The sequence below is a fragment of the Ictalurus furcatus genome, chromosome 10, assembly GCF_023375685.1.
Source record: "Ictalurus furcatus strain D&B chromosome 10, Billie_1.0, whole genome shotgun sequence".
NCBI lineage: Eukaryota > Metazoa > Chordata > Actinopteri > Siluriformes > Ictaluridae > Ictalurus > Ictalurus furcatus.
The window spans coordinates 28,735,019-28,754,417 of record NC_071264.1 but is presented as its reverse complement, the minus strand read 5'-3'; the positions used below and the strand labels follow the sequence as shown (position 1 = coordinate 28,754,417).

Here is a 19,399-nt window from a genome sequence, read left to right as displayed (position 1 = left end):
ATTTAGCTACTTTACTCAAAAAAGTGCAACTCCTTAGGCCGATATATAAAATAAACCATTTGGTAAAATTTGAAGTGACGTACAGCTTCGAATTCTTCACTCACGTTAAAGTACAAAAGTATAAACGCACACTTCACGTTTATTTAAAAGGATGAAAGTAAAGGTACAAGAAAGATTCTCAAAACAAAAACTTTTATTTAGTGATGGTAAATTAGTGCCTCTTTCACCATGTAGCAATGTAGTAAAACATTAGCGAAGGCTAACTAGCAACAGCTTTATTCCTAATGGCTCAAATGTTAGCTAGCATGACAATAACTCTAACCATAAGCTACAAACTAATGCTAATAGCTAGCTGTCATGATACAAACTGCCTCGATTCAGAAATTATTTGGAAGTTTACATCATATTCAAGTTTATTATTATTATTATTATTATTATTATTATTATTATTATTATTATTTTAGAACATTTACAACATTTAACAGACGCAGTTATCCAGAAGTGCTTCGTAGACTCTGTGAAAAACATTTTCTTCATGCTAGTTCATTAGGTTAGGGGCAAAGAATATCATATCAATCTTTAAAACTTTACAACTGTTAAGGGACAGCATAAATAACAACATAATACAGCATAAAAAGAAAACGGATATATAACTGTATATTTTAAAATAATTTAAAACTTAAGGCATGTTTGGGGTGGGCGATATGACAAAAAAAATATATTTTATTGTGGTACTTAAAGACTGTTTTTAAGTTGTGAAAACGGTACAAATGTATGTTTTAACAATCAGCTTATGAGCCAAATGAAGTGATAAACAAAGCTAGCACTGGCGTGCAGGTGTCGTTTACGGTTACCAAGACAACCGCTGACTTTATTGCACCTGCCCTTTGCACGCGCCCTAGATGCTTCTATTCAAACGCCATTTTCATCTGCTCTGCACGCGGCGCTTGCACTGTCACCATGGCAATCCTCTCGCGCTCTCGCGGTGTCCTCACAAAGCACCGCCCACTCCCCTTTTTCTGCCCTGTGGTTAGTGCTCGCCTGACAGCCGTAACGATTTAAAGAATCCTATTGGCTCTCTTCCCTGTCTGTCAAACCATGCCTAGGACGAGCTGGCGGTAGACACAGATTGCGGGGCGGGTAGTTCAGATTTGCTGACCAATTTTTAAAAAACAAAAAACAAAAAACAAAAAACAGAGTAGTAAAGTACAAAGAAGTAAAAGTACGTTTTCTTGTTTGAGTCGGAAGGGAACTAAATGTCGAATGGAATGAAGTTAGACGTCCAGAGAGATGAAGGAGGACGAATTTGGACGAAATGAGGCACCAGTTAAAGCCGGCTCAAGTGATGCACCGGGTAACAGGTCGATTAGCTAAGTTTTTAGCTAGCTAGTTAGCTAGTGTGTTTGCTTGAATGATTAGCCTCGTGCTAGCTAACTCGCTAAATCAAAAGCGAGTGTGAGCACTTATAACAAGTGACAGTGCTTAAATACAAGGTTTTATTTATGTATGTATTTATTTATTTATTTATTTATTTATTTATTTAATAAACTCAAAGCACAGTTGTTTTAACCTGGTTTCTCATCAACAGGATGATAAACCCATGTTTGTACACATAGCCCGAGGGAGACGTGATGCCATACATGTATACACTTATTTCAAAACAATATATGACTGTTCATTTGCTTTGAGTGAATTAAAACACCTAGGAGACACTTGAGAATCATTTACATTTATCCATTTAGCAGACGTTTTTATCCAAAGCGACTTACAAATGAGAAAATACAAGCAAAATCAATCATTTAACTAGTAAATATTCTTAAATATTTTTAAAACATAAAGCCACATATGTTTGTTGTTGTTTTTGTTTGATGGGGAAAAATAGTAATTATTTTCCATATACTAAATGCTAAGCAGAATTTTTTCTTTGATTATTAGAGTCTTTGATACGTCAGTGATTAACAACGACGTTCATTTTGATGCATTTGTATTCTTTATGCAGTGTCAGGTTTTTAAAAAATGTTTTTTTTTTTGTTGTTTTTTTTAAACCTACCACTCAGGTCCATAAAGGACAAAAATTTCCATGTCATAAACTGTCATAGAAATATTATATAGTTAAGATTTTTTTTTTCCCACTTTCACGGACTTCGTGTTTTTTTTTGTTTTTTTTGGTTTTGTTTTTTGTATCAGTTCTGATCATAATGACCAAATATTCATTCATTTTCAGAATTTTAACCCTTTAAACGTCGGTTTCTTTACATACTGCAAAAATCTTCAAAGATCAGGAACCTGTGACTCGTATACATGGGGAGGGATTTGTGATTTCCAGTACAATATCATTTCTTTCTTTCAAACTCTTCACACACACACACACACACACACACACACACACACACACACACACAGTTATAGCTGCGTCAGTTATTCAGTCGGTCTGCAGCGCTCTATAATACAGCAGAATCAGAAAAAAGAAAAAGCGTGGATTTTCCCCAGACTCTAAACCTGAGAAAATACTACACATTAGTACACATTTCAGAAAATGTTTACAAAATTCAGTGTTTTGAAAGCTTGTCAACGAAATAAAAGCCGATTAACACAGAACGCATGATTTTATGCTTAAACGTCACGGGGATTAAATATTGCAGTTTGAATGCGTTTCAGTGGGGACGTTTTTGTCCTTGAGGTCCTGAGTGTAACTATTTTGTACCTAGTTTAAAATAGATTTATGAAGGAAAATGAGGGTGAAGTATTAAAATTCCAATAAAAATACACACCTTTTGCAAAATTTATTCTGTTTGCATTAACAAAAAAAAAGGCTAATTTTTTTTTAAAAAAAGGCAAAAATCTCCACAAGGACGCACAAGGGTTAAAATCTGTCTTGGGCGGATGATCCTGCACACATATTAGCTACTGTGTGTTGTGATATTTCCTTCCAGCATCTTTATACGAGCCTCAGCGTTAAGCACAATATACTCTTTTTGTCATATCGGCCAGCAGTTATACTGACATCTGTGTTATAAAGACACCTGAGGACACCTACAATATTTGGAACGTGTCAGGAATAAAACGCTCGGTGTTGTGCTGCTATAGGAAAACAATCAATAACAGGGTGGTGTGATGAAGTGGAGTTTCACCACCAACCCTATAACAGCATGTCCCGAAGTGTTACCTCTTATACGACAGCAATTTGCCACCTCAAACAACTTCTTATTTTTTTTAAATAACGTCCTACTTTTTAAATTTTTTTATTTTAAATCAGTTCATGGTTACATTTAATTTCTTGGAACGTCCACGAACCAAGTCTAACGTTATAGCAGCTACAAACAGTCATTCCCTTATCAACATCTCTTCTGTTTTCTCTCTCTTGATGTTAATAAAAAACACAGCTTGTAATGCTACCAAGAAATCGGGTGGTCTGATACAAAATGAGCTATGTTCTATGTTGTTTAACACACACACACATTTTTATATATATATATATATATATATATATATGTAGATATATAGATATATATAGATATAGATATATATAGATATAGAGAGATAGATATAGAGATATAGATATATATATATAGATATAGATGTATATATGTGTGTATATATATATATATATATATATAGATAGATATAGATATATATAGATATAGAGATATAGATATATATATATACACATAGATATAGATATATAGATAGATATATATAGATATAGATGTATATATGTGTGTATATATATATAGATATAGAGATATAGATATATATAGATATATATATATATAGATATATATAGATATAGAGAGATAGATATATAGATATAGAGATATATATATATATATATATATATATATAGATGTATATATGTGTGTGTATATATATATATATATATATAGATAGATATAGATATATATAGATATAGAGATATAGATATATATATATATACACATAGATATAGATATATATAGATATAGATGTATATATGTGTGTGTGTGTATATATATATATATAGATAGATATAGATATAGAGATATATATATATATACACATATAGATATAGATATATAGATAGATATAGATATATATAGATATATAGATATAGAGATATATATATACACATATAGATATAGATATATATAGATATAGATGTATATATGTGTATATATATATATAGAGATAGATATAGATAGATATAGATATAGAGATATAGATGTATATATGTATATATATATATATATATATAGATAGATAGATACACAAGGAAATAAAAGCTGAAATCCTAAACTCTCTTTTCATATTCCTCTTTTGAGCTGAAACCCGAATGAATCGGCCTTGCCGTTCCGGTAGTTTCGGAAGGGACTGTAGTTCCTCTCTTTGTTTTGTTCACCAGATTCTTTTTGATTGGCTTTTTAGTAGAACTGACTTTGTTTTCCTCCTCTGCAGGAAAACATCACTCAGTTTCCTGATGAATTGGCGCTGCTGTGGAAGATGTGTTCAGGCGTTTTGATCCGAGGCAGCAGGACGCCACGAGTGATCGTACGTATGAATTACATCATTAAAAACTAAGACCTAATGCGTATTTTCTGGATTGCGATGTGTTATTAAAATCCTCTGTGTATCCTAAGGGACACATCTCTGGACAGTGAAGAAGAAGAAGACTGGTGAGGCTTTACTTGTCAGATGTTTATTTATTTATTTATTTGAATAATATTATCACAATGTATTCTTACTATAAGATCCTGAGTATGAAGTGTTTAGCACGCAATTTTGTGATTTCATGATTAATATGATTTTTTTTCTTCTTCAAATGTCTAGATCTCCATATGGAAAGGATGGCCGGTCGGTGCAGATGCTTTAACCTCCTGACATGTTTACCACACTTCAGTTGATCATTTGGTAACTCCGAGGATATTTTACAGGTAAGAATTTACACCCAGATGGTTTGTTGTTGTTTTTTGTTGTTTCCTTAGTAATTCTAATTCAGCTGATAAACTCACTCTTTGAAATGAGTTAAGCAGAATGAATTTAACATTTCATTTCTTAATGATGGCAAAATTATTCCTTGATCATCTTAACTTCCTTTTCCATATTATACAGTAATCTCACACTCAAAACCCGGGACCTTACCAGTCGCTAGATGTCACTAGGTGACGTCATTGGCTAATTTGCATATTAATGTATTCATCATGATCATTGGCAATTGCAAACTGGCATACATGGATGTTTTCCAGTTAGAATTTAATGAGTATTTATCAGAATAGAAATGAATTTATTATAATTTATTTAGTAAACATTTTATTTCTTACTAAACTGAACTTTTATGTATATACAAAAAACTACAATTTCTTTCAAGAGTGCAGACAAATAGAAGCAGTGATGGTGAGTAGTTGTTAAAGGTGTGTAGTCATGAAGGAAACTGTTACTGCTTTTATTATTTGTAAATATCTCCAACAGTAGGGATCAGTGATTTGTCATTGGGAAACTGGAGATCAGTGATTGGTGCAGATCAGTGATTGGTCATTGGGAGCACTGGAGATCGGTGATTGGTCATTGGGAACACTGGAGATCGGTGATTGGTCATTGGGAGCACTGGAGATCAGTGATTGGTCATTGGGAACACTGGAGATCGGTGATTGGTCATTGGGAGCACTGGAGATCAGTGATTGGTCATTGGGAACATTGGAGGTCAGTGATTGGTCATTGGAAACAGTGGAGATCTGTAATTGGTCATTGGGAGCACTGGAGATCAGTGATTGGTCCTTGGGAACATTGGAGGTCGGTCAGTGGTCATTGGAAACAGTGGAGATCTGTGATTGTTTATTGTGAAACTAGACATCAGTGATTGGTCATTGGGAACACTGGAGATCAGTGATTGGTGGAGATCAGGGATTGGTCATTGGGAACACTGGAGATCAGTGATTGGTGGAGATCAGGGATTGTCATTGGGAACACTGGAGATCAGTGATTGGTGGAGATCAGTGATTGGTCATTGGGAGCACTAGAGATCAGTAATTGATCATTGGGAGAACTGGAGATCGGTGATTGGTCGTTGGGAGCACTGGAGATCAGTGATTGGTGGAGATCAGTGTGTCATTGGGAACAGTGGAGATCAGTGATTGGTCATTGGGAACGCTGGAGATCAGTGATTGGTGGAGATCAGGGATTGGTCATTGGGAACACTGGAGATCAGTGATTGGTGGAGATCAGGGATTGGTCATTGGGAACACTGGAGATCAGTGATTAGTTGACAGCATAACGCAGTCAGGTGTTACACACTGATGTAGAGTCTCGTGAACCTGCTCTTTCAACTCAGCTGTGGTGTGTTGAGTGCAGGACCATCACTAACGTCTGCTAAAAAAGTCACAGAATTAAAGTCGCCAAATCTAGCAACAAAGTCTCTACTCTGACGACGCTGATTACACAGGATGTGAATCATAACAAATCAGTGGAGTTGGAGAAATTTTACATTACAAACACTTGAATTTGTTCATCACCTGTGTTTTCTCAGTAAGTAAGTCACTTTCTTGACGTCTGCTGCTGATTGGCTCATAAATGACGCTTCGTTTCCCGCACATTCCTCATCATATAGTAATTCTTTTTTTTTTCTTTTTTTCCTCCTGTTGTTGTTTCACTGTGCTAATGATTTAAAAGCTGCCTGAAAAGCTGTCGGCGAGACTTCTTCTTCTTCTTCTTCTATTAGAAAACGTGTACTTTTTTGTAATTTTTGACACATGAAATTTGGCACAGAAGTAAATCTCGTACAGAAAGTGGTTTCTTGTGCTTTTTGGAAATATCGGAATCACAGTTGCTGCGTAGCAACGCTCCAAAGTGGGTCATTTGGTCATAGGGAAGAGGTCGGGTTCTTTTATTTTTAGTCATTATGTCCTGCAGACCAAAACCGCCGGATTCACAGACATGAAACTTGATCATTATGTAGTATATGGGGAATCCAGCAACACTCTAGCAACCAACCGGATTATCGTAGCAACCTTCTAGCACCACAGCAATCACCTGGAATATCATCGCAACCACTTAGCAACACCCTAGGAATCAACTGGAATATCCTAGCAACCACCTATCAATATCCTAGCAACCAGCTGGGTTAGCCTAGAAACCACTTAGCAGCACCCTAGCAACCAACTGGGTTTGCATAGCAACCACCTAGAATATCACAGTAACCATGTAGCAACGCCCTAGCAACCAACTGTGGCAGCACCATAGCAAACACCTGAAATATCCTAGCAACCACTTATCAACACCCTAGAAACCACCTGGAATATCATAGCAACCACCTAGCAATACCCTATCAACCAGCTGGGTTTGCCTAGAAACCACTTAGTAGCACCCTAGCAACCAGCTGTTTTAGCAAAGCAACCACTTAGCAACACTCCAGAAACCACCTGGAATATCGTGTGTATATATAGCAACATTTTATATGCTTAACCCTTACCATTTTTCAAATTTTGACCTTTACATATTACAAACATTTAGCCTTTTAACCATTACACGCTTAAATGTTACACATTTTCACATTTTAAAATCAACGACAACAAAACATTGTAACATCATTTAAGTCTTTTAGCATGTCTAGCGGGCTCCGTCAAGCCAGCACCAAAGTTTATACCTGAACTTTCACATTCTAGTTACAGTGCTTGAGTCCTACGGATGTCTGGTTTTATTTATCAGTAAGGCGTCCTGTCTTCTCCGCTGACCATAACAACCCTAACATCACCAAACTTAAAACAGGAAGTCGAACCAGTCACATTACTTGGCATACAGGGTTGAGAGCAGATAGATTCCACGTATGATCTCGCACCAGGGTTCAGCTGAAGCGTCTCCCAGACTGCCAGTCCCAGACCGCAAGTCCCAGACCGCCAGTCCCAGACCAGCTTTCACACTTCACCAAATGTACCCAAGTCTCATGCCGAAAAAACCCCCCAATGAGTCCCATTCTCGATTACTTGGCGTTTAATTCCTGCGTAGAAGTGCATGTGTGAAAATGGCCGGTGGATATTCTGTGCAGCACTTTGCTTGATATTTGTGGCCAAATTCATTGAGTTTATATTAAATGCTGTGATGATACTACATGCAGATATAAGGCATTGTTCCTTCCAGTCCAAAAAAAACGATTGGATCTGACAAGGACAGGGGATGAAAGCTTGTTTTTTTTTTTTTTGGGGGGGCGACTTTATAACTTCATTAATGCCCACACATGGTGCTAAAAGCCATTGCACCGTACTGAAAGCATGACAGGTTGATCAATGTTGTTAACTGAATTAGTGTCTTTACATCAAAAAGCTTTTTGGGTTACGTTTCTTTCCCCTGACTGTGCCCATTAAGTGGCCCTTTATTGAATATCTGTACATTACTGGGCAATGTTCCCTTTTAGCCAGCATTCATCAGTAAGAGTGGAGTGAAATATGTGTAATAAGACGAGGGGAGGAATTCTCTAACCTGCGCCCCCTCTCTGCCTATGTAAATGTATTACTAACGCATTCTTCTCCTTCTCGACGTTTAAAGATGTGCTATTTTTCATATCTTTCCCCGCGCTGATGAATGATGAAAGTAGGGCGGAGCATGACAGCTCGTGCCTCTGTTTCAGGCTCGGTTGGCTGGGAAGACAGAATCTGATGTGCACCTCCAGCTCCTGGTTTGATGAAAGCCGATAAAAGTTTTAGTGGCTTAAACAGAAAGGGAGGGAGGCTCATCTGCCGTGTCTTGTAGCTGCGGGTAATAATAAATGTCTTTTTTTCTGTGTTTTAAGGAGTGCTGCTTGGCTTGAAGGCAGAGATTCAGATTGTAACTGAGTGTTAGAATATCCTTTTTGATCTACAGCACACTTGGCACTCGAGTCGCCTCAAATCGTATTGCACAGGAGGTTCTGAATTGAGTGGTTTTCTGATTTTTTTTTTCTTCTTTCATACGCATGCACTTCAGTTTATAAGTGAATGGACACCAGAGTGTATCAATGTCTCCATGAGGGGTGGACAAATCACAAATTCTTTATCTAGGTCAGATTTTAAAGATTTTTTTTCCACTCAGAAACGTGCCAAAAGAGCAGTCTTTTTCTCTTCGGTAAAATCGGAGACGAGCCAATAAACAAAGCCCCGCCCCTCCCCCCCCCCCCCAATCTCATGTGCTTCGCGCTCTGTAAAGGTAAGTGGAGAATATTTTGAGTTCGTTAATGTGAAATAAAATCTGCCAGTGTATGTTCGACAAAGCTAACGTTAGACAAGCGTGAATTTATTTAATCTTACTATGTTTATGTTTACTGCGGGTTACTGAAAAATCCACCATCCAGCTGAGCGTCCACGGCTGCCACAATTCACGATCTCACAGTCTGTAATATTATTACGCACTCCTGTAATCTCTTTAAAACTGAAACGGTGGAAATTAGAGGTCGACCGATACCGATAACCGAATGCTGGAACTATCGGTTATCGGCAGAAATCCACACCGATAGTTTTGCGTCCGTTGCGGGAGCAGCTGAGAAGTGTCCGCTGCCGTTATACAGTACAATAGCGGCCTCCAGAGGCAAAATGAAAGATAGCACTGGTGCCTCGTGGCGTTTGTTTTAGACACGCGAGAGTACACTATGCACGGAGTGGGATACTTCAAATGCGGATTTAAAAGATCGAGAACAACAAGGAGTTATTAGGAGTGTTACTTTTGGGTTCATATTGGTCTCATATTGGTCTCATATTTGGGTTCATACTGATCTCATATCATATATACAGTATCTCACAAAAGTGAGTACACCCCTCACATGTTTGTAAATATTTGATTATATCTTTTCATGTGACAGCACTGAAGAAATGACACTTTGCTACAATGTAAAGTAGTGAGTGTACAGCTTGTGTAACAGTGTAAATTTGCTGTCCCCTCAAAATAACTCAACACACAGCCATTAATGTCTAAACCGCTGGCAACAAATGTGAGTACACCCCTAAGTGAAAATGTCCAAATTGGGCCCAAAGTGTCAATATTTTGTGTGGCCACCATTATTTTCCAGCCCTGCCTTAACCCACTTGGGCATGGAGTTCACCAGAGCTTCACAGGTTGCCACTGGAGTCCTCTTCCACTCCTCCATGACGACATCACGGAGCTGGTGGATCTTAGAGACCTTGTGCTCCTCCACCTTCCGTTTGAGGATGCCCCACAGATGCTCAATAGGGTTTAGGTCTGGAGACATGCTCTGCCAGTCCATCACCTTCACCCTCAGCTTCTTTAGCAAGGCAGTGGTCGTCTTGGAGGTGTGTTTGGGGTCGTTATCATGCTGGAATACTGCATACTGACCATGCTCTGCTTCAGCATGTCACAGTACATGTTGGGATTCATGGATCCCTCAATGAATAGACGTATGAGTGCTGCCAGCATTGCTGCAGAGGTTGAAGGGGTAGGGGGTCAGCCTGTCAGTGCTCAGACCATACGCCGCACACTGCATCAAATTGGTCTGCATGGCGTCTTCTGTCGTCCCAGAAGGAAGCCTCTTCTAAAGATGATGCACAAGAAAGCCCGCAAACAGTTTGCTGAAGACAAGCAGACTAAGGACATGGATTATGAGACCAAGATAAACTTATTTGGTTCAGATGGTGTCAAGCGTGTTTGGCGGCAACCAGGTGAGGAGTGCAAAGACAAGTGTGTCTTGCCTACAGTCAAGCATGGTGGTGGGAGTGTCATGGTCTGGGGCTGCATGAGTGCTGCCGGTACTGGGGAGCTACAGTTCATTGAGGGAACCATGAATGCCAACACGTACTGTGACATACTGAAGCAGAGCATGATCCCCTCCCTTCGGAGACTGGGCCGCAGGGCAGTATTCCAGCATGATAACGACCCCAAACACACCTCCAAGACGACCACTGCCTTGCTAAAGAAGCTGAGGGTGAAGGTGATGGTCTAAACCCTATTGAGCATCTGTGGGGCATTCTCAAAAGGAAGGTGGAGGAGCACAAGGTCTCTTATAATAGCCGGAGATGAGATCTGCTTGTCCTGGATAACTGGGCTACTAATTTTTCCATGAATAAAAAAAAATGTTCATGAATATATATATATATATATAAATAAAAATAATGAATCAAAATAAATTGAATTAAAATCAAATAATTATGGTGGGTCAAACGAATACGCATCGCAAACTCCATATCTAAGGTTACATGCACGTGTATATTTGTACATTTTCTATCATTATATAATTGCCATTGGTGAAATTTCACTGAAACCGAATTTCACCGGTGACTGATGCTGTCATTACCTTTTTTTTTTTTTTCCCCTTTCCATTTTTGCATGCTCAGTACGTGCTGATGTCCCCGAAAATCCTGACATGCCCTTCTCATGCCCCTCTGTGACATCTCCGTCCTTCCACAGAGATAGGCCGTCGCTCAAACTTAATGGCGTTCTGCTGTTTACAAGTGACCGCTTCCTTGCCATTAACGTTGTGTACTGTAGACACTGGCTGATTGTGAAACGCCTCCTCCCTCTTCTTCCTCAGCGGAACTGGGTCTGAGTGGTCTATCGCTTTATAGGCTATATTCTCTTACACTCTTACACACTCAGAAAGGTTTATATAGACTCCACTGATAAATAGAGTGTCTCCCTGATGCATTGTGGGAATAGTTTTGGGATTTGTGATGGAGTGCAGGGCAACACTCCTCCCAACAAGCATGTGGCTCAGGCTTTAAAGGCATAGTTCAGTGAAAAAAAAATAAATATACACAGTTTTGCACTTACCCCAAAATGTAGTCGAACAATCTAGATATGTTTAGGATCGTAATTTCGCTTTTAGTTTTGCAACGGAGCTACGAGGTTAAGGTACACTATATGGCGAAAAGTTTGCGGACACCTGACACACATCCATATGTGGTTAGCACAAAGTTAGAAGCACACGATGACGCATGACGATGCCCCTGTGCACAAAGCGAGCTCCATGAAGACATGGTTTTCCAAGGTTGGAGTGGAAGAACTTGAGTCTCCTGCACCTGAAGAGCTTGAGAGACCTGACCTCAATCGCACTGAGCTCCTTTGGGATCAATCTGGAATGGGGATGTTCAGCAAGCACACGTAAATGTGATGGTCAGGTGTACACAAACATTTATTCGTATAGTGTAGCTAGGAAGGAATATCAGTAAAAGGAGATGTTGGAAGGAGTCTCCAGTGTCAGCACTTTGTAACGGTAAGAGTCGTGTCCGAACACGTTTCTGATTTTTTTTGTCGTTGTTTTTTTTTTTTTTCAATAACATGACAAGCTACATTTTTACCTTATTAACTATAAACGGATCATAAAGTAAAACGTGTCATTCTATAATAAATGAAAGATTTTAACTTTTGGTTAATTGCTGTGGTAGAAAAAGGAATGAAACACTCCAGGATGTTATAGTTATGGGAAAATAATAATAAGTACGTTCACTTCAGGCCAGACGGATGTGGATTATTTTCCTATAGAAGCACACCATGTTGTGTTTTATTTCGAACATATGATCCTTAGAGCAAGTCCAGTTCTTTTAGGACGCAGCATGACGTGCCGTCATGTCTAAACACAAACGACGCTTCACTGTGTAGCTGAATGCTGTATCATCGTGAAGACGGCCATCTTGGAAAACTATTGTTTATTTTTTTTTTTTTATTGCTTCACTTTGTAGTAAAATATAGTGGAATTGTATCCGATTCTTGCTGCATGATTTTTAAATGATCTCAAGTCTCATAATTTTTTTTAGATTTAATAATAATAATCATTTAATAATGATGCTGCTAATATGAATGTGCCGATAACAAGAAGAATGCTTGTAAAATGACATCGTTAAAATAAAAACTGCTCGATTTAAGGATGCGCTTTTTGTCAGTCTTGGCTGACTAACAGCCTTCAGGGCTCGTCTTCACATTTGAGTGTGTGTTTGTGTACCAGGGGAGCTGAGGGGGTATTAGAAGAGAAGGAAGATGATGAGATGTCTGTCTGTGGTCTGTTTGGCGTTGCAGGCTGCACGAGTCCTGTGATACTTGATCTGATGTTAATGTGCTGCTGTGCGCAAGCGAGAACGTGAGCTAGAGAGCGAGTGAGAGCCGGAGAGGGGGAGATGGGCAGATAATCCCGTCTGCCTGATGAGATTGAAGCCCTGGGATTGATTGATCGCCTAATCATAGGAGGAAATGGGCCTGAAAATGAACGGGACTTTGCCCTTGGTGCACCGCAGAGCCTAGGCAGCAGGACCACGGCATTGTTAGAGCTGCAGCTAGACACGGCCCTTAATGTGCACGGGACCTGATTTCATTTGTGTCTGATATACAGTTATACGATCCCTACTAAATGATCGAATAAAAAAAAAAAAAAAGAAAGGAAGATGGGGAGATTGGTGCGAGGTGTAAATCAAGCTTTATTGCTGCAATATTACTTTTTTATACTGTCTGAAATTGACGCTTTGAGAAAGGTGAAAGGGAAAAAAAATCCAATATGAATTAGAATGGGTGGATACCTGGAGAAAGAGAGAGAGAATGAGTGAGTGAGTGAGTGGTGGGAAAGAGGGAGTACTGCAAGGTGATACTGGATGTTTTTATTGGAGCAGTTGCTTTTTTTTGGGTAATAATTAAGTTTGCCCTATCAGTCATTTGTCTTGCAGATTAGTTTTTTGGAGTTTATAAAGCGGGACTACGCAAGATGGAAGCCTTTGTATCGGTGATTAAAGGAGCTGTTCATCCCTGAAGTTCCTGTCCACCTGCTTCAATTTAAAGTCCGTGCCTTTTTGTCAGGTTTTTCTATTCCTTCCAAATCATAAACTTAGCCTGTTCAAATCAGCCGGCGGATTCGAAGGTTAAATAGATACTGCAGCGTTTGTAATCGAATCTCTTAAACCCGCTGCTTTAATCATAAAGACCTGTCCAGTCGCTCATCCCAAGAGTCTTATTCCCAATTCACTGTATTAGGACAGTCGTTAAAGGTCATCGCTCTCTATTTTTTTAATACGTGACTGTGTACTGGAACAGGAAAGATGTGAGGAGGAGACAGACATGAGAGAAAATTTGACCAAAACTGTTTAAGGAATATTATTCAAATTGAGCCAAGTTAAATTTATTAATGAACGACACGTCGCACATTTTAACGGTTAATAGTTAGGTTTAATGTTGTGGAACATCAGAGAGACAAATTAGTTCCTGTTGTCACCTATGTTATAGTCGTTTCTCCACTACTCTCTCTCTCTCTCTCTCTTCCTCTCTCTGTCTCTCTCGCTGTCTCTCAGGGAAACAAGCACCGCGACTTAGACTGCTAAGACTCCTTCCATAAATGTTAAATAAATGTCTCCTAACAAAAAAAAACATCATCACGTCAACGATTATACGTTTTACTTTGTTAAACAACAAAACAATTTTTAAATATCAGTTTATCACTAAATGGCACACTTATATAGCGCTTTTATCCAAAGCGCTTTACACTGGTTCTCATTTACCCATTCACACACACACACACACACACACACCAATGGTAGCAGAGCTGCCATGTAAGGTGCTAACTTGCCATCGGGAGCAACTCGGGGTTCAGTGTCTTGCCCAAGCACACTTGGGCATGTGGAGTCACGCGGGCCGGGAATCGAACCGTCAGCCCTACGATTAGTGGACAGCCCGCTCTACCACCTGTGCCACAGCCGCCCACTAGTCTCAGACTATCAAGTTTAAGGGAAGCCATGGATGACTGCATGGGTGCGTGTGCTGCTGAGGACCCGAGACTCCACCTTCAGAGCAGGTGACAAGGCAGCCTCAAGAGCAATGAGAGCCAAACTGTCCTAGGCAATCAGAGAGTCAAAGCGCGCACATGTGCAGAAAATCCACAGCATCCAGGCCATCACCAACTACTGGACAACACCTGCCTGTGACATTGATGCCTCCCTTCTAGATGTGCTGAACAACTTCTACTCCCCGTTTGTGGTGCAGAATGAAGACCAGCCCTACTCCCAACAGCCAAGTGCTTTGTCTTACCATGGCTGATGTGAGGAATACTCTACCCAGAGTCGACCCAAGGAAGGCTGACGGACCAGACGACATTCCTGACAGAGTGCTCAGAGGATGTGCAGTCCAGCTGGTGGATGTTCTCACTGACCTCTCCATCTTCATCGGATATGGCCAGTGCTATATCTCCCTGCAGCTCTCACCTGGTTTCCCACTGAAGTTACGAAGGGTTGAGCCTAGCCAGTACCTGGATGGGAGATGTCATGGGGGAAAACGAAGGTTGCTGCTGGAAGTGGTATTAATGAGGCCAGCAGGGGGTGCTTAACCCGTGGTCTGTGTGGGTCCTAATGCCCCAGTATGGTGACGCGGACACTATACTGTAAAAGCAGCACCGTCTTTTGGATGAGACGTTAAACTGAGGTCCTGACTCTCTGTGGTCATTAAAAATCCCAGGACACTTATCATAAAAAAGTAGGGTATAACCCCGGCGTCCTGACGAAATTCCCCCATTGGCCCTTCTCTATCATGGCCCCCTAATAATCTCCATCTCTGAATTGGCTACATAAACCTCTCCTCTCCATTAATAGCTGGTGTGCGGTGGGCGTTCTGGTGCACTATGGCTGCCGTCGCATCATCCAGGTGGATGCTACACACTAGTGTGGCATACCCCCCATCCTATGTAAAGTGCTTTGCGTGTCTAGAAAAGCGCTATTTATATGTAACTGTAAAAAAAAAAAAATCTCCCTGAACCGTCATTCCAACAAGCTTCAACACCTCCACCATCGTCAAAGTCAAAAGAGAAGAGATGAGTTTTGTTTTGTTTGAAGTCAAACAAATGAGATGGTTGTTGACTTCAGGTTAGCACAGAGTGGATGCTCTCCGCTGAACATTGACTGCTCCACCGTGGAGACCAGATTCCTTGGTGTTCACTAGGTGGAGAACCTCACCTGGTCCCTCAACACCAGCTCCATAGCCAAGAAAGCCCAGCACCGCCTCTCGTTTCTGGGAAGGCTGAGGAGAGCCCATCTCCCACCCCCATCCTCACCAGATTCCTACAGATGGACTATCGAGAGCATCCTGAGCAGCTGCATCTCTTCCTGCTTTGGAAATTGCACCATTTCTTGAACGTGAGCTTGAAAATCTTGAGTGCAATTCAAGACGGATGAAATGACCAGGTGGAAACAGGGTCTTTTGAATGTAGTAAGCAATTAATACATGTTTTGACTAAACATTTGTTTTGCAGAATTTAGTATTCTTGTTGGTGGTAATCGTATAATCATACATATGCTCCGAATCCGGTGGATAGTGATTAGTCTAAAAAATGCTCATAAAACGGTCCTTTTCCTTTTTTGAATTGCTCCTTGCTGTTACTAATCCCCGGATGTGAGAATACATTCCACGTAGACGAGATTAACCTTATTACCAGCTGCTGATGATATGATAAAAGTGATTTAGAGTTTTCGCTGTCTACCTGTCTGTCTCCTCCTAGAGGAGGGTGTGTGAGTTGCAGTAGTGTGTGTTTGTTTGTGTGTGTGTGTGTGTGTGTGTGGGCATTCGAGGCAGCTCAGTAAGGCTGCTGAAAGTGCCTGAGCCAACTGATCAATGGCATTTATCACCAAGTCAATACTCCAGTCTATATCACTCTCTGTTTACTCCTGCTCCACTAGTGGCATGTTAAACTGAGCGTGCTCTAAACTGCCACCCCGGGGCCTCTCTAAAAGCCACCCTCACCACCACCATTGATTGACATGTCGATTAGCAGAGGAAACTGTTGACAGTGCAGCTCCGTTTGATGATTATGGGCAGCTTGACAAAAGGGCTTTTTTTTAACGTATATGTTCTATATTAGAGTGCATGATCAAGCTTTTAGTTTTATTTGTTACGTCAGATTCGGACAAACGGACGTAGAAAAACGTTCGCTTACTTGGATTTAAACATATAAGCGTTAGTGCTGGACAGTATGACGATATAATTAGGGCTGCAACTAATGATAATTTTGACAATCTATTAATGTCATTTTTCTCCACAGATTAATAATTAAAATATATATATATATATATTCAATACTGAAAATATTTCAGCATTTTAATCAACTAATCCTATTACAGACCTTTTTTGCAACTGTCCAAAATAATTATCCGCTCATTTCCGGTGTGCAGATTTGATTCCAAAGCTTTGATGTTGACTCGTTTTTAGTTTCAATGCCTGGAATCAGTGAATCGACTCTCCGATGTGAACCGAAAGCAGAATGGAGACTTAATTTATTCAAAATATATACACCAATCAGCTTTAACATTAAAACCACCAGTCTAATATTGCGTAGGTCCCCTTTGTGAGGCTCTGACCCGTCAAGGCATGGACTCCACAAGACCTCCTGAAGGTGTGCTGACCTCTGAAGGTATCTGGCACCAAGACGTTAGCAGCAGCTCCTTAAAGTCCTGTGAGTTGTGAGGTCGGGCCTCCATGGATCTGACTTGTTTGCCCAGCACGTCCAACAGATATTCGATCGGATTGAGATCTGGGGAATTTGGAGATCGAGCCAACACCTTGAACTCTTTGTCATGTTCCTCAAACCGTTCCTGAACAATTTTTGTGGTGTGTGAGGGCGCATTATCCTGCTGAAAGAGCCCACTGCCGTTAGGGAATACCGGCGCCATGAAGGGGTGTACTTGGTCTGCAACACTGTTTAGGTAGGTGGTACGTGTCAAAGTAACATCCACATGAATGCCAGGACCCAAGGTTTCCCAGCAGAACATTACCCAGAGCATCACACTTTCTCCGCCGGCTTGCCTTCTTCACATAGTGCATCCTGGTTCCATCAGTTCCCCAGGTAAGCGGCGCACACACGCACTCGGCCGTCTACGTGATGTAAAAGAAAACGTGATTCATCAGACCTGGCCACCTTCATCCATTGCGAGCTTTCAGTGGTGTACAGGGGTCAGCAGGGGCACTCTGACCGGTCTGTAGCTACACAGCCCCATACGCAGCAAGCTGTGATGCACTGTGACTCCTTTCTATCAGAGCCAGCGTTAACTTTCACAGTACTACAGTAGGTCTTCTGTTGGATCAGACCAGACGGGCTAGCTTTCACACCGATGAACACCCCACATAACCTGCAGTTTTGACGATGCTCTGGCCCAGTCGTCTAGCCATCCCATTTGCTTAGGTCTTTACGCTTGCCCATTTTTCCTGCTTCCAACACATCAACTTTGAGAACTGACTGTTCACTTGCTGCCTAATATATCCCGTAGGTGCCAATGTAACGAGATCATCAATGTTGTTCACCTCATCAGTGGCTTTAACGTTATGGCTGATTGGTGTAGAGTAATATAAAAACATAAAATGTGTTTTGTTTTTTTAAATGAATGACTAACTAGTCTCTACATCATAAGCTCTCAGAAAACTCCTCCGACTTTCACATTTATCTTTGTGATCTGACGTGAGATGTTGTAATGTTCTTATTCCTGCAAGTAAAAGGTGGTGTTTAGGTGTTTTTTTTTTTGTTTTTTTTTTTAAATAAATAAAGCAGAGCATGTTTTAAGACAAGGTCAAGCTCGAGTTGATCTTCCTGCCAAAGTATTACAAACTTTTCATCTCTTCATCTTTCCTCCTTTTCAGCTGTAAGCTAAGTTGTATTTCTTAATTCATCTTTCTTAATTGCATTCGTTGTTAGCCTGGAAATAATCACAGGCTAATCTCGAATATGCTCTCAGACAGGAAGGGCCCTCATCATCAATGCCTTTAATACGCAACATTTAATCATTGTCAGCTATTCAACAGAGGGAAAAACCCCCGAATTTGAGTCATTTAGTCATTTTCAGGCCGTAGTTCATTATGTTCACAGTTGTAAGGTAATTGCCAATGTTCTTTTCGTAATGATGTACTGTACTTCTGATCCGGCGAAAATTCTAATTTCACACTCTTGGTATGCAGACCTTTGGCTCCTCTCAGTATAATGAGAGAGGCAATTTAGCTATCAAAACACTGTGTTTGGAGAGACTAGTATCTACGAGAGTTTCGTGTTGGTGTGAAGTCTACATTATAAAGTAAGCTGACAGCCATTGAGAAATAGTAAATTGCGAACTTAGACACTTGACAGGGGGAAAAAAAAATCCCCTTAAATGACTGTTTTTGTTCTGGATTGTTCAAACAAGGCCAGAGTTCACGAATCTCTCTTTTGTCTCTCGCTCGCGCATTCACTCCCCCCGCTCCTCACCCCACATCTCCATGCTTTGTTCCCTTTCTTTCTGCCGCTGACTCTAAAGACCTTGCAGTGATTTAATCTCCACACGAATTGAATAAGCTTGACCTTATACAGACAACACTAATTACAAAACCAGATCAGTCCTCTTAATACAGGCCTGCACTTTTGCCATGCAGACACATATTTTTGCATATTTGGCACTTTTGACGCACTGCAGAACCAATTCCATGATTGAGGACTTGGCTAATGTCGAGCTCATCCTATTTGCTTGTTGGGTCA

General features: G+C 40.3%; 1 protein-coding gene across 12 annotated transcripts in view; it reads left to right on the top strand.

The window, feature by feature from the left end:
• Positions 1 to 4,366: 4,366 nt before the first annotated feature.
• The window catches only part of LOC128613895 (centrosome-associated protein CEP250), a 178,226-nt gene continuing 163,193 nt past the window's right edge, over positions 4,367 to 19,399 (top strand). For 11 of the 12 annotated variants that reach the window (XR_008386954.1, XR_008386956.1, XR_008386955.1 and 8 more), the window contains exons 1-3: positions 4,367 to 4,524; positions 4,614 to 4,649; positions 4,804 to 4,907. The gene's annotated coding sequence lies outside the window, so the exon portion shown is untranslated. Of the gene's footprint in view, positions 4,525 to 4,613; positions 4,650 to 4,676; positions 4,908 to 19,399 lie in introns of those variants that run through there. The other variant, XM_053635053.1, reaches the window with a different exon arrangement.